This window comes from Dendrobates tinctorius, unplaced genomic scaffold, assembly GCF_039654945.1.
Source record: "Dendrobates tinctorius isolate UK_male_01 unplaced genomic scaffold, ASM3965494v1 ptg000413c, whole genome shotgun sequence".
In the NCBI taxonomy this organism is placed as follows: Eukaryota; Metazoa; Chordata; class Amphibia; order Anura; family Dendrobatidae; genus Dendrobates; species Dendrobates tinctorius.
In genome coordinates, this window is record NW_027362077.1 from 488,175 (window position 1) to 497,711 (window position 9,537).

Below are 9,537 nucleotides of genomic sequence, written 5' to 3' on the forward strand. Positions count from 1 at the left end.
TTCTAGCATTCACAGTCAGCAATGTCGTGTTTGGTCTAGTCTTTGGATACCTGGGAGACCGCTGGAGCAGGAAACGCATTGCGTGTACAGGCATGGCCGTCCGGTCAGCCATAAGTATCGGCAGGATCTTCGTTCCCAATGAGGTAAACTGAACATGAATTGAACCTGTCAGGTCCTCCACGCCCTCCAACCAGCAGCACTCACTTATCTAGGAGTAAATTCCTGCCTCACCAGCCCTGTAGAATGTTTATCTGTAAAAATGAGGTTAATAAAGCCTTCACATTGTCCCCATTTCCTGTGCTAATGGGGGCGCTGACTAGTTGTTGGGTCGTTAGTTGCCCCAGACTAGTCAGCCCTCTTCATGTTATCATGCCCCTGTGGGAGTGATAACATAATTTGCAGGAGTTTTTGTCATCGCCAGCTCCTGCACATCCCGCACACGCGCGCTGCACATTTCGGCAGCGTCACTGCACCTCTGCAGCTGGGTGTACGCTACCTGGCTTCAGACGTGCACTGCCCATGACCGGGAGCCATAGTTTGAACTGACGGCCATGCGCACTGCACCTTTGAAGCTGGAGAACTGTACACCCAGGTCATGGCCAGAAGCTCAGAAGATGGCTTCCGGTCATGCACCTCTGATGCCAGGAAGCATCTGTGGATCTCGATGCCATCATGGAGCGCAATGCACGGAGAGGCCGCGGGTCTCCTGACCTGATCATCACCATCACGCTGTCTGTGCATTGTAGTCCATGATCGGACCATGATCCACAGACGTCTGCAGGAGCTGTAAAGCCTCTCACCTGTTTGTATCTAGATCAGTATTTGCAAACCACAAGCAGGAGCGGCTCAAAATTAGGGAAAGTTACAAATCTTTCTATTATGGTATTTCTTTAGATGTCTAAGAAAACGTTCTTGAATAGTCACTGAATATCTTTCTGTGTTTTCACAGTATTTTCCAGTTTTTCTGTTGATGAATGGACTGCTGGGAGCAGCACAGGCAAGCTTTAGAATTACTGCCCCCTCAATCATTGCCGACCTGTATGTGGGAGACCGGCGCAGCCGCGCGCTTTACTGCTATTACGTGGCAGGATTTATTGGCAGGTGAGTGTGGACCTATTTATTGATTAGAGGAATTCCGACAAGGCGGACTTCTGGACTTTCTCCGGCCGCCCAGATTGTGCTCTGCAGATGCATGCATGTACAAGACATATGGATGGTATCTTACAAAACCCCCCGCAAGTAATGAGGAATCATTAATCAGAAAAGAGGAGCCAGAGAAAGACACTCGCACATGTATATGTTTCTGTGTGTGCAGAAATGATGACAACTTTGTTTTTGTTTATTACAGTGGTCTTGGTTACATCATTGGCTCTGAAGTTACAAGGGCATTCTCTGGCGACTGGCGAATAGCCTTTCTGGTAAGTAATAGGTCTGAGGGATCTTGTGGACAAACTGTGAATCTTAATTATAACTCCTATATGGTTTTAAAGGGAATCTGCCAGTATATTTTTATCATTTAATCTGAGAGCAAGGCCTCTGTAGGGGCAGAGGACCTGATTCCTGCGATGTGTTACTTACTGCTCTTTACAGTTGTTTAGAAAAAAAATCACTGTTTTATCAGCAGGAAATTATGAGGAGGGGACTAGTTGTCTCATGCCACATAGTCCTCCTGCTCTGTGTAACCCCTTCCCCCACTGATTGGTAGCTTTCTGCCTATATACATTGTACACAGAAAAAGCTGGTGTAGGCGGGGTTATAAAGGGCTCAACATTCAGAGTTCTGCCAGATCTGCATCAGAAAAAAACAGAGATTTTATCAAAACTACACCAAGCAGAGCAACAAGTGACATATCGCTGGATTAGGGGTCTCTGTCCCTACATTATGTTGCTCACATATCTGCAGAAAACACCTGGTGATAGATTCCATTGAATTCCCTTTAGTCTTTTCTTCTGATGACACCTCTGTATTTGTAATATGTGATGTCTCCTTCTTCATCTACGCAGATCTCCCCTGTTCTGGGTATGATAGGACTCCTGTTCATGGGTGTGATTGTAAAAGAGCCGACCAGAGGAGCTGCAGAGGGAAATAACAGCAAACCGCTGAGCTCCAGAGCATGGATTTCAGATGTAAAAAATCTCATTAAAAAGTAGGTATTTTCTGTGCACTGATTGATGTCACTGATCTACCCCGTGACTTCTGTGCTATTTACATGTTTTTTTCCCCTTTTCCCTTTCTGCAGCCCAAGCTTTATGTTTTGCACTCTTGGGATGCTGACTGTAAAGTTTGCTGCCGCTGCCATCAGCTCCTATGGTCTTATCTTCCTGCACCGTGCCCGGGGTATCATACAAGAGAGCGCACAAAATCAGACTGAAGTCGGCGGTTACTATGACAGGTACAAGTTTACCAAACTTTGATTTGACAATCTCTGTTGGGAATTTAATGTTCCCTCTACCCCAGTTTTCCCCTTAAAAAAAAAATTATATTTCAAATGATTATTATATAAAATTATTTATATTTCATTAATTCGAGCTCCTTCACTAATCTCTTTACCACTTTTCTTTGCAGTCTCATCTTTGGGTTAAATTCATGCATCTCTGGCATCTTGGGAGTTGTAATAGGTGTGAAGATAGCAAAAATATATAGGAAGAACAACCCACGTGCCGACCCAATAGTTTGTGCATCCGGCCTGCTCGGCTGCATCGTTTTCTTGGCCTTCGCTCTATTTATGGGAAACATCAGTATCGTGGCCACATATGTAAGTACCTGATGTGTAGATTGCTTTATAACCTTACTGGGTCTCGGAAATAGGACAGATGTAATGAGCGGTAGAAATCATAGACTATGGCGGGGGCTGTCTAGGAATGTATGGAAACTGGGGGATGAATGGATTAAAGGGAACCTGTCACCTCGCTTTTCCGCTACAAGCTGCGGCCACTGCCTTTCGGGGCTTATCTACTACATTCTATAATGCGTATATGTATTGTTCCTTATCTCTGCAGGTGCTTATGTTCTTGGGAATCATGTGTCTGAATCTGAGCTGCTCCGTTTCGGCTGATATTCGCCTGGTGAGTGGAGAAAAGCGCTAAAGTTAGCAAAGCTAAAATTCTATTTATGTAGTCAGCCAGTATGTTCTGTTTCACCCATCAAGGCCCCTTAATCCTGGCTGTATCCAAGCATTTGTTGGATAATTCCCAACTAAACTCCAAAATAGACGGCCCAAGAAGATTAAAAACTTCTTTAATAAAATCTCAGCACATAACGGGCTTCTGGGCTTTTTTTTTCAATCCTGGCTGACTGTGCTCTTTACTACTGTTTCACATATGTTCACTTTGCCAATGTTCTCTTAACTTGCTGCGTCCCGTGACTTACTTCTGCTCACTCAGAATATTCTCTTGTTTCAGTATGTAGTATCTCCTGCAAGAAGATCAACAGCACAAGCCATATTTATGATAGTGTCCGAGCTGGGGACTGTCGGAAGCTCCTATGTCATCAGGCTGGTAAGTAACTTTTACATATTTTCACATCACTTTAAAGTTACATTCATACATCTTTTTCCATTTGAACATCCTAGAAACATAGAATGTTAAAGTTGGCAGGGACCTCCAGGGTCATCGTGTCCAACCTCCTGCTCAATGCTGGATTCACTAAACCATCTCAGATAGATGTCTGTCAAGCCTCTGTTTGAAGACTTCCATTGAAGGAGAACTCGCCACCTCTCGTGGTAGCCTGTTTCACTCATTGGTTACCCTCATTGTCAAAAACATTTTGCTATTATCTAATCTGTATCTTCTCCCTTTCAGTTTCATTCCATTGTTTCTCATGTTTCCATGTGCAAATGAGAATAAGGTGATCCCTCTACACTGTGACAGCCCTTCAGATATTTGTAGACAGCTATTAAGTCTCCTCTTAGCTTTTTTTGCAAGCTAAACATTCCCATATCCTTTAACTGTTCCTCGTAGAACATACTTTGCAGTCCGCTTACCATCCTGGTACCTCTTCTCTGAACTTGCTCCAGTTTTTCGATGTCTTTTGCAAAATGTGGTGCCCAGAACTAGACACAGTATTCCATATGATGTATGACCAAAGAGGAGTAGAGGGAGATAATTACTTCATGTGATCTAGACTCTTTTCTTCTTTTCTTAATACATCCTAGAACTGCATTTGCCTTTTTTTGCTGCTGCATCACACTGTTATCTCATGTGCAGTCTGTGATCTACTAGTATACTGTCTTTTTCAAACAAACTGTTGCTTAGTTCTATTCCTCCCATTCCGTAATTGGAATTTTAGTTTTTCTTGCCCACGTGTAGAATCTTGCATTTCTCCATGTTAAATATAATTCTATTAGTCACTGCCCTTTATTCAAGTTTATCTAGATCCTTCTGAGTCCTTTCTCTATCTTCTCTATTGTTAGCTCTTCATTCCTAGCTTTTCATTGTCTGCAAATTTGATCAGTTTACCTTCAGTTCCCTTATCTAGATCATTTATAAAAATGTTGCATAACACTGTGGCCAGGAAAGAGCCTTGTAGTACCCCACTTGAAGCACTCTTCCAATTGGATGTGCAACTATTTATTACCACTCTTTGAGTACGATCACTGAGCCATTTATGAATCCACCTAACCGTACCCTTGTCAATCCCATACTTGGTCATTTATTCAATAAGGATTGTATGAGATACTTTATCAAATGCTTTGTTGAAGTCAAAATATACAATATCTACCGCATTTCCCTGATCCACCCAGTCAGAGATTCCATCATAGAAGGAAATTAGATTAGTCTGGCATGACTTGTTTGCTACAAATCCAGGCTGGCTCTTGTTAATTGCTTGTAATCTTATCCAAGTACTTACATACATGCTGTTTAATAATTTGTTCAAAGATCTTTCCTGGTATAGAAGTAAGGCTCACTGGCCTGTAATTTCCTGGTTCTAACGTCTTTCCTTTTTTGCACATAGGGACATTTGCCCTTCTCTAATCTTACGGGACTATTCCTGTTCTTCCAGGTTTTTTCCTAGTGGCTCTGCAATTTCTTTTGCTACATCTTTTAGTATCATAGGATGTAATTCATCTGGACCAGGAAATTAAAATTAATATAAATTGTCTAAGTGATCTCTCACGATATTTCTGTTTACGGATAATGTGAATCAATTTATTCCTTTGATAGCACACCAATGATCATTTGATGTTACATTTGCTCTTTTAGAGAACACAGGGGCAAAATATGAATTTAAAAGTTTGGCCTTCTCAACATCAATTTTGAACGCTTGACTCTTTTCATTTTGTAAAAATCCTGTAGCATCTTTGACTTTTCTTTTGCTTTTCACATATCCCCAAAATCCTTTGTTACTGCTTTTGTCCTCACCTTGCAAGCTTAATTTCATTACTGGCTTTAGCTCTTCTAACGCTTGCCCTGCATTCCCTGCAAACAACAATATATTATTCTTAAGATATGCCCCATCTTTCCATTTGATATGTATTTATTTTTTTCCCTTTTAGCAAGTGTTTAAGTTCTGTGTTCATCCATCTTGGTCTCTTTAAATACTTCCAATTCTTCCTTCTTTTCGGAATTTTTACAGATTGTGCAGTGAGAATTTCATTTAGCAAAATCTCCCATCCTTCTTGGACATTTCTGTCCTCTAGAACATCCAGCCATTGGACCTCTCCTACCCTATTTCTGTGTCTATTAATATCCGCCTTTCTGAAGTCCAAGATAAGATCTGTCGCAAAGTTGCTTATTTTCATGTGTATTATTGATCTTTTCTTTACATAACCACTTTAAGTAATTAGATAATTTATTAGGTGGTCACATTTAGCAAAATGAACAATCACTTTTAGGAACGTTGTGTCCTGCAAATGAATGTTCATGGCCTAATGATTATTTATTCTGCGAATTCTACCTCTGCAGACAGCAGACATTCAGAACATACAAGTAGTATCCATACACATACATTAACCAGCAGAACTATATATGGAAGCTATGCACCAGCAAACCATTCTTACCTTGTGTGCACGGCAGGAGAACTCCAAAGACAAGATGTCCTGGAGTTGTCATAGATCATCTGCTGAAGGAGGATGTCACATCAGTCCTGTCTCTAGACAATACAATGTTATATTCTTTAATAGCATAATAAATAAAAAAGACAATCAATGAATTAATAGTGTATATAAACAGAGCTATCCGAATATGGCCACATGTAAAACATGATGCTACAAACGAGACAAAATCTTGGGAAAAGGTAATACATAATTATCAACAGTATCCCTAATCAGAATATCAGTTCAAAATAAAGTGCCAGTGCATATTCTCCAAAGATATAGGGATCCTCAGGGGGCCTTCCCAGCCCGCCAAGGAAGCCATTGCGAAATGCGCATCGGGGCACATGGCTACAGATGGACATCAATATGGGTAAGAACTATTTAGAGTATTTATGGCCCCTTAGCTTACTAGGTGGTGAGTTCTATGTGATAGGTCACTGACCAGAGAACTAGGAGAAATCTCCATGCTACTGTAGTATTACTTACCTATATGCATTTATGATTTGGTCATCCCTATATCTTTGGAAAATATGCTCTGGCACTTTATTTTGAACTGATATTCTGATTGGGGATACTGTCAATAAATATGTATTACCTTTTTGCCTTCATTTGGCTGATTTCACACTTGCGTCTTTTTGCGCTGCGCTTTTGCGCTTACATGCGCATGCATTTTTTCCCTACATTTAACATGGGTGCGCATTGTCATGCGTTTGTATGCATTTGTATGCACATGCGTTTTTTTGTAGTGTGCACCCAGGCGCACAAAATGCAACCTGTTGCATTTTTGGTGCGTCCGACCTGTCTCAAAAAAACGCATGTGCGCGCAATGCGCACAGAATTCACCCAAAAACACATTAAAGTCTATGGGAGCGCTGACGTGCGCATGGTCATGCATACGTCTGCGTTTAAAAACTCATGCGTTTTTTGTAAAAACCATGCGCAAAAAACAAGAAAACGCATTAAAAACGCATGATGTGTTTTTTATGCGCATTTGCACTGCGCATGCAGCGAAGCGCAAAAAACCGCAAGTGTGAAAGTTGCCTTTTGTCTTGTTTGTAGCATCATGTTTTACATTTTGGCATCTGTGGCCATATTCGGATAGCTCTGTTTATATACACTATTAATTCATTGATTGTCTTTTTTATTTATTATGCTATTAAAGAATATAACATTTTATTCTATTTAAAAAATTCCTTTGCCTTTTGGTGGTGTATTTGCACCATGTTTTGGTGTTTGAATGCTGTTTGAGAGCTCCACAGGGTTGATACCCATATTTATTCAGGTTGTTTAAATCCCGAATTCTGATTATGATATCTGTGTTTGAGATTGTGTTATTCTGTCTCTAGACAATGTGTAGTGCTGGGGCTGTGGAAACTGGAACCGGTGCTGTTCAGGGTTTGGAGGATGGAAGCTCCTCCACTATCTGCAGTGAGGCACCTTTTAGTTCTATGATCACCAGATTTCATTGTTATCCATTGACTGCTGTCAGTGTAAATGTGTCCAGTCAATTGTTTTTTTTACTTTCATTAACCATACATAACTGTTTATTTTGTCATATTTTCAGATATCCAACGCCATCAAAAGTCATAATCCAGACACGTCTTTATGGAGGTTCCACCGTTTACAGTACGCCCTCATGTTTTGTCTTGTTGTCGTGGCTGTAGGAAAAGGATTCTTCTTGGCATGTGCCCACTTTATTGAAAAAGATCGTAAGACGGCAGAGACAGAGTCTGAAGGTACGTGCAGAAATATGTTCATTATCCACTCATATCGCTTGCAGAATTAATTTGTATAAGCATTAGCTCCATAATCAGTAACTGTAATACCCAGCATCTGTATAATACCTCTATCTCCATAACAAAGCTGCATAACTAAATATGCATATATTTTAACCTGGTATAAATTCCGCTCTTTTTCTGGCGTTGTTTGTTCTCGCATCTCCCCATTCCTGATATATGTCTTCCTGTATATTTATCAAGCATTTCAGCCAACTAGGCATGATCATCAAGCTATTTCTCAAAAAGAGAAACATTTTAAAAGTCATGCCCACTTAAAAAAATAAAAACTAGATTTACATAAAGGGAGAATTGAGAACCCTAGGAATAAAGGACGAGCAATGATAGTTTCAGGAGAATGACGGCATTTAGAACAGGTGAAAAAAATAGTTAAATGTCCGGTTATCTTGTTCAATTGTTTTTTTAACATTTTCAAATTTTACAATTATGTTAACAAGGACTATAAACTGGGGAGGGATAAAAAGGGAAGAATGGGGTAACAACGCGAAGTTACAGGAAAGAAAGTAAAGTCAAGGCTGCTCATTATTACTAGGAATAAACCGACTATTATAATGTTGCATTTTGTACATAATATTTACAAACATTTAATTTAGTACATATCTGGTATATTTTGGTAATACACCTCCTTTAGTTTTTAAGTTGTGGATTTAGCATGTGTTAAAAAAAACACATTTACATCATGACATTCATCCAACTCAATATGGGTTTAAAAAAAAACTTTTTTACCTAAGCACAAAGTTGAACTTCTAATATTGTGCGTTGATGCCCCTTCCATTACGTCTGATGTTGAGGGAGGAATTATTTGCTTCAATTTTGTTGTAATTAAATGTTTAATCACCAAAAAGATGTAACAAGAGATATGTTGAAATTCGGGTGGAATTTCTTCTACAACTTGCTATAATACTACTAGCTATGGAGTAATATTGGATTTAGAAATTCATAGGAGTAAGTTCAAAGTTTCTTTCCACAATTCCTTTAAAAATGAACAACTCCAAAATATGGGTAAAATTTACCCCATTTTCCCAAAGTCTCTCGAGCAGAGAGAAGATTGGGAAGGAAATACTCTGTGGAGTTGCACTGGAGTAAAGTACCACCGTAACACAATGTCATAGTGTGTCTCATGGAGAGAAGCACATGTACTGGTAGAATACGTCAGGTTTAGTGCTCTACTGTATATATAGATAAGCCTTCTGTATTATATTTTATAAACTCATTTTTTAATCCTGTTTCTATTTTTCTTTATAGATTGTCTCCTGAAGGAGGTAACAGTTGCATCTCCATAAATTGGAATTTTTTATGGCTGGACCTGAGGAAAACTTAAAAGTACGATAAGATGGGAATGGTCAGATTGTGTCTTTTGACCAGTAGCCATTTTTTACATTTTTGATAAAGAGAATATATTTGTGAGAATCAAATTTTATTCTAGTAATGATTCGGAGTAGTGTGTGATCTGCCTTGAAGAGATGTTTAGACACCGACATACATCATGTAGTTCTTCTTTATTTAGCCATTAGTCTAATATTTGGGATAGTTAACTTGTCTGAGCAGTCGAGTCTAAGTAACCATTTGAATCAATGTTAAAATCACCAAAAAGTAATTAATCTCCCTTCTGAAGTTTGTTGACAGCCATCTCCATATGAATAGAGGGTATAGTCCTAAACCAAGAATGAGCAAATATCAATTATGTTAAATCTTTTCTTACAAGGC

General features: G+C 39.5%; 1 long non-coding RNA gene across 1 annotated transcript; it reads left to right on the top strand.

Annotated features, from left to right (window-relative positions):
- Positions 1-964: 964 nt before the first annotated feature.
- Positions 965-2,091, top strand: LOC141076477 (uncharacterized). Its single transcript, XR_012227502.1, has 3 exons — positions 965-1,101; positions 1,349-1,418; positions 2,004-2,091. It is a non-coding gene; the product is annotated as an uncharacterized lncRNA (long non-coding RNA).
- Positions 2,092-9,537: the final 7,446 nt, after the last annotated feature.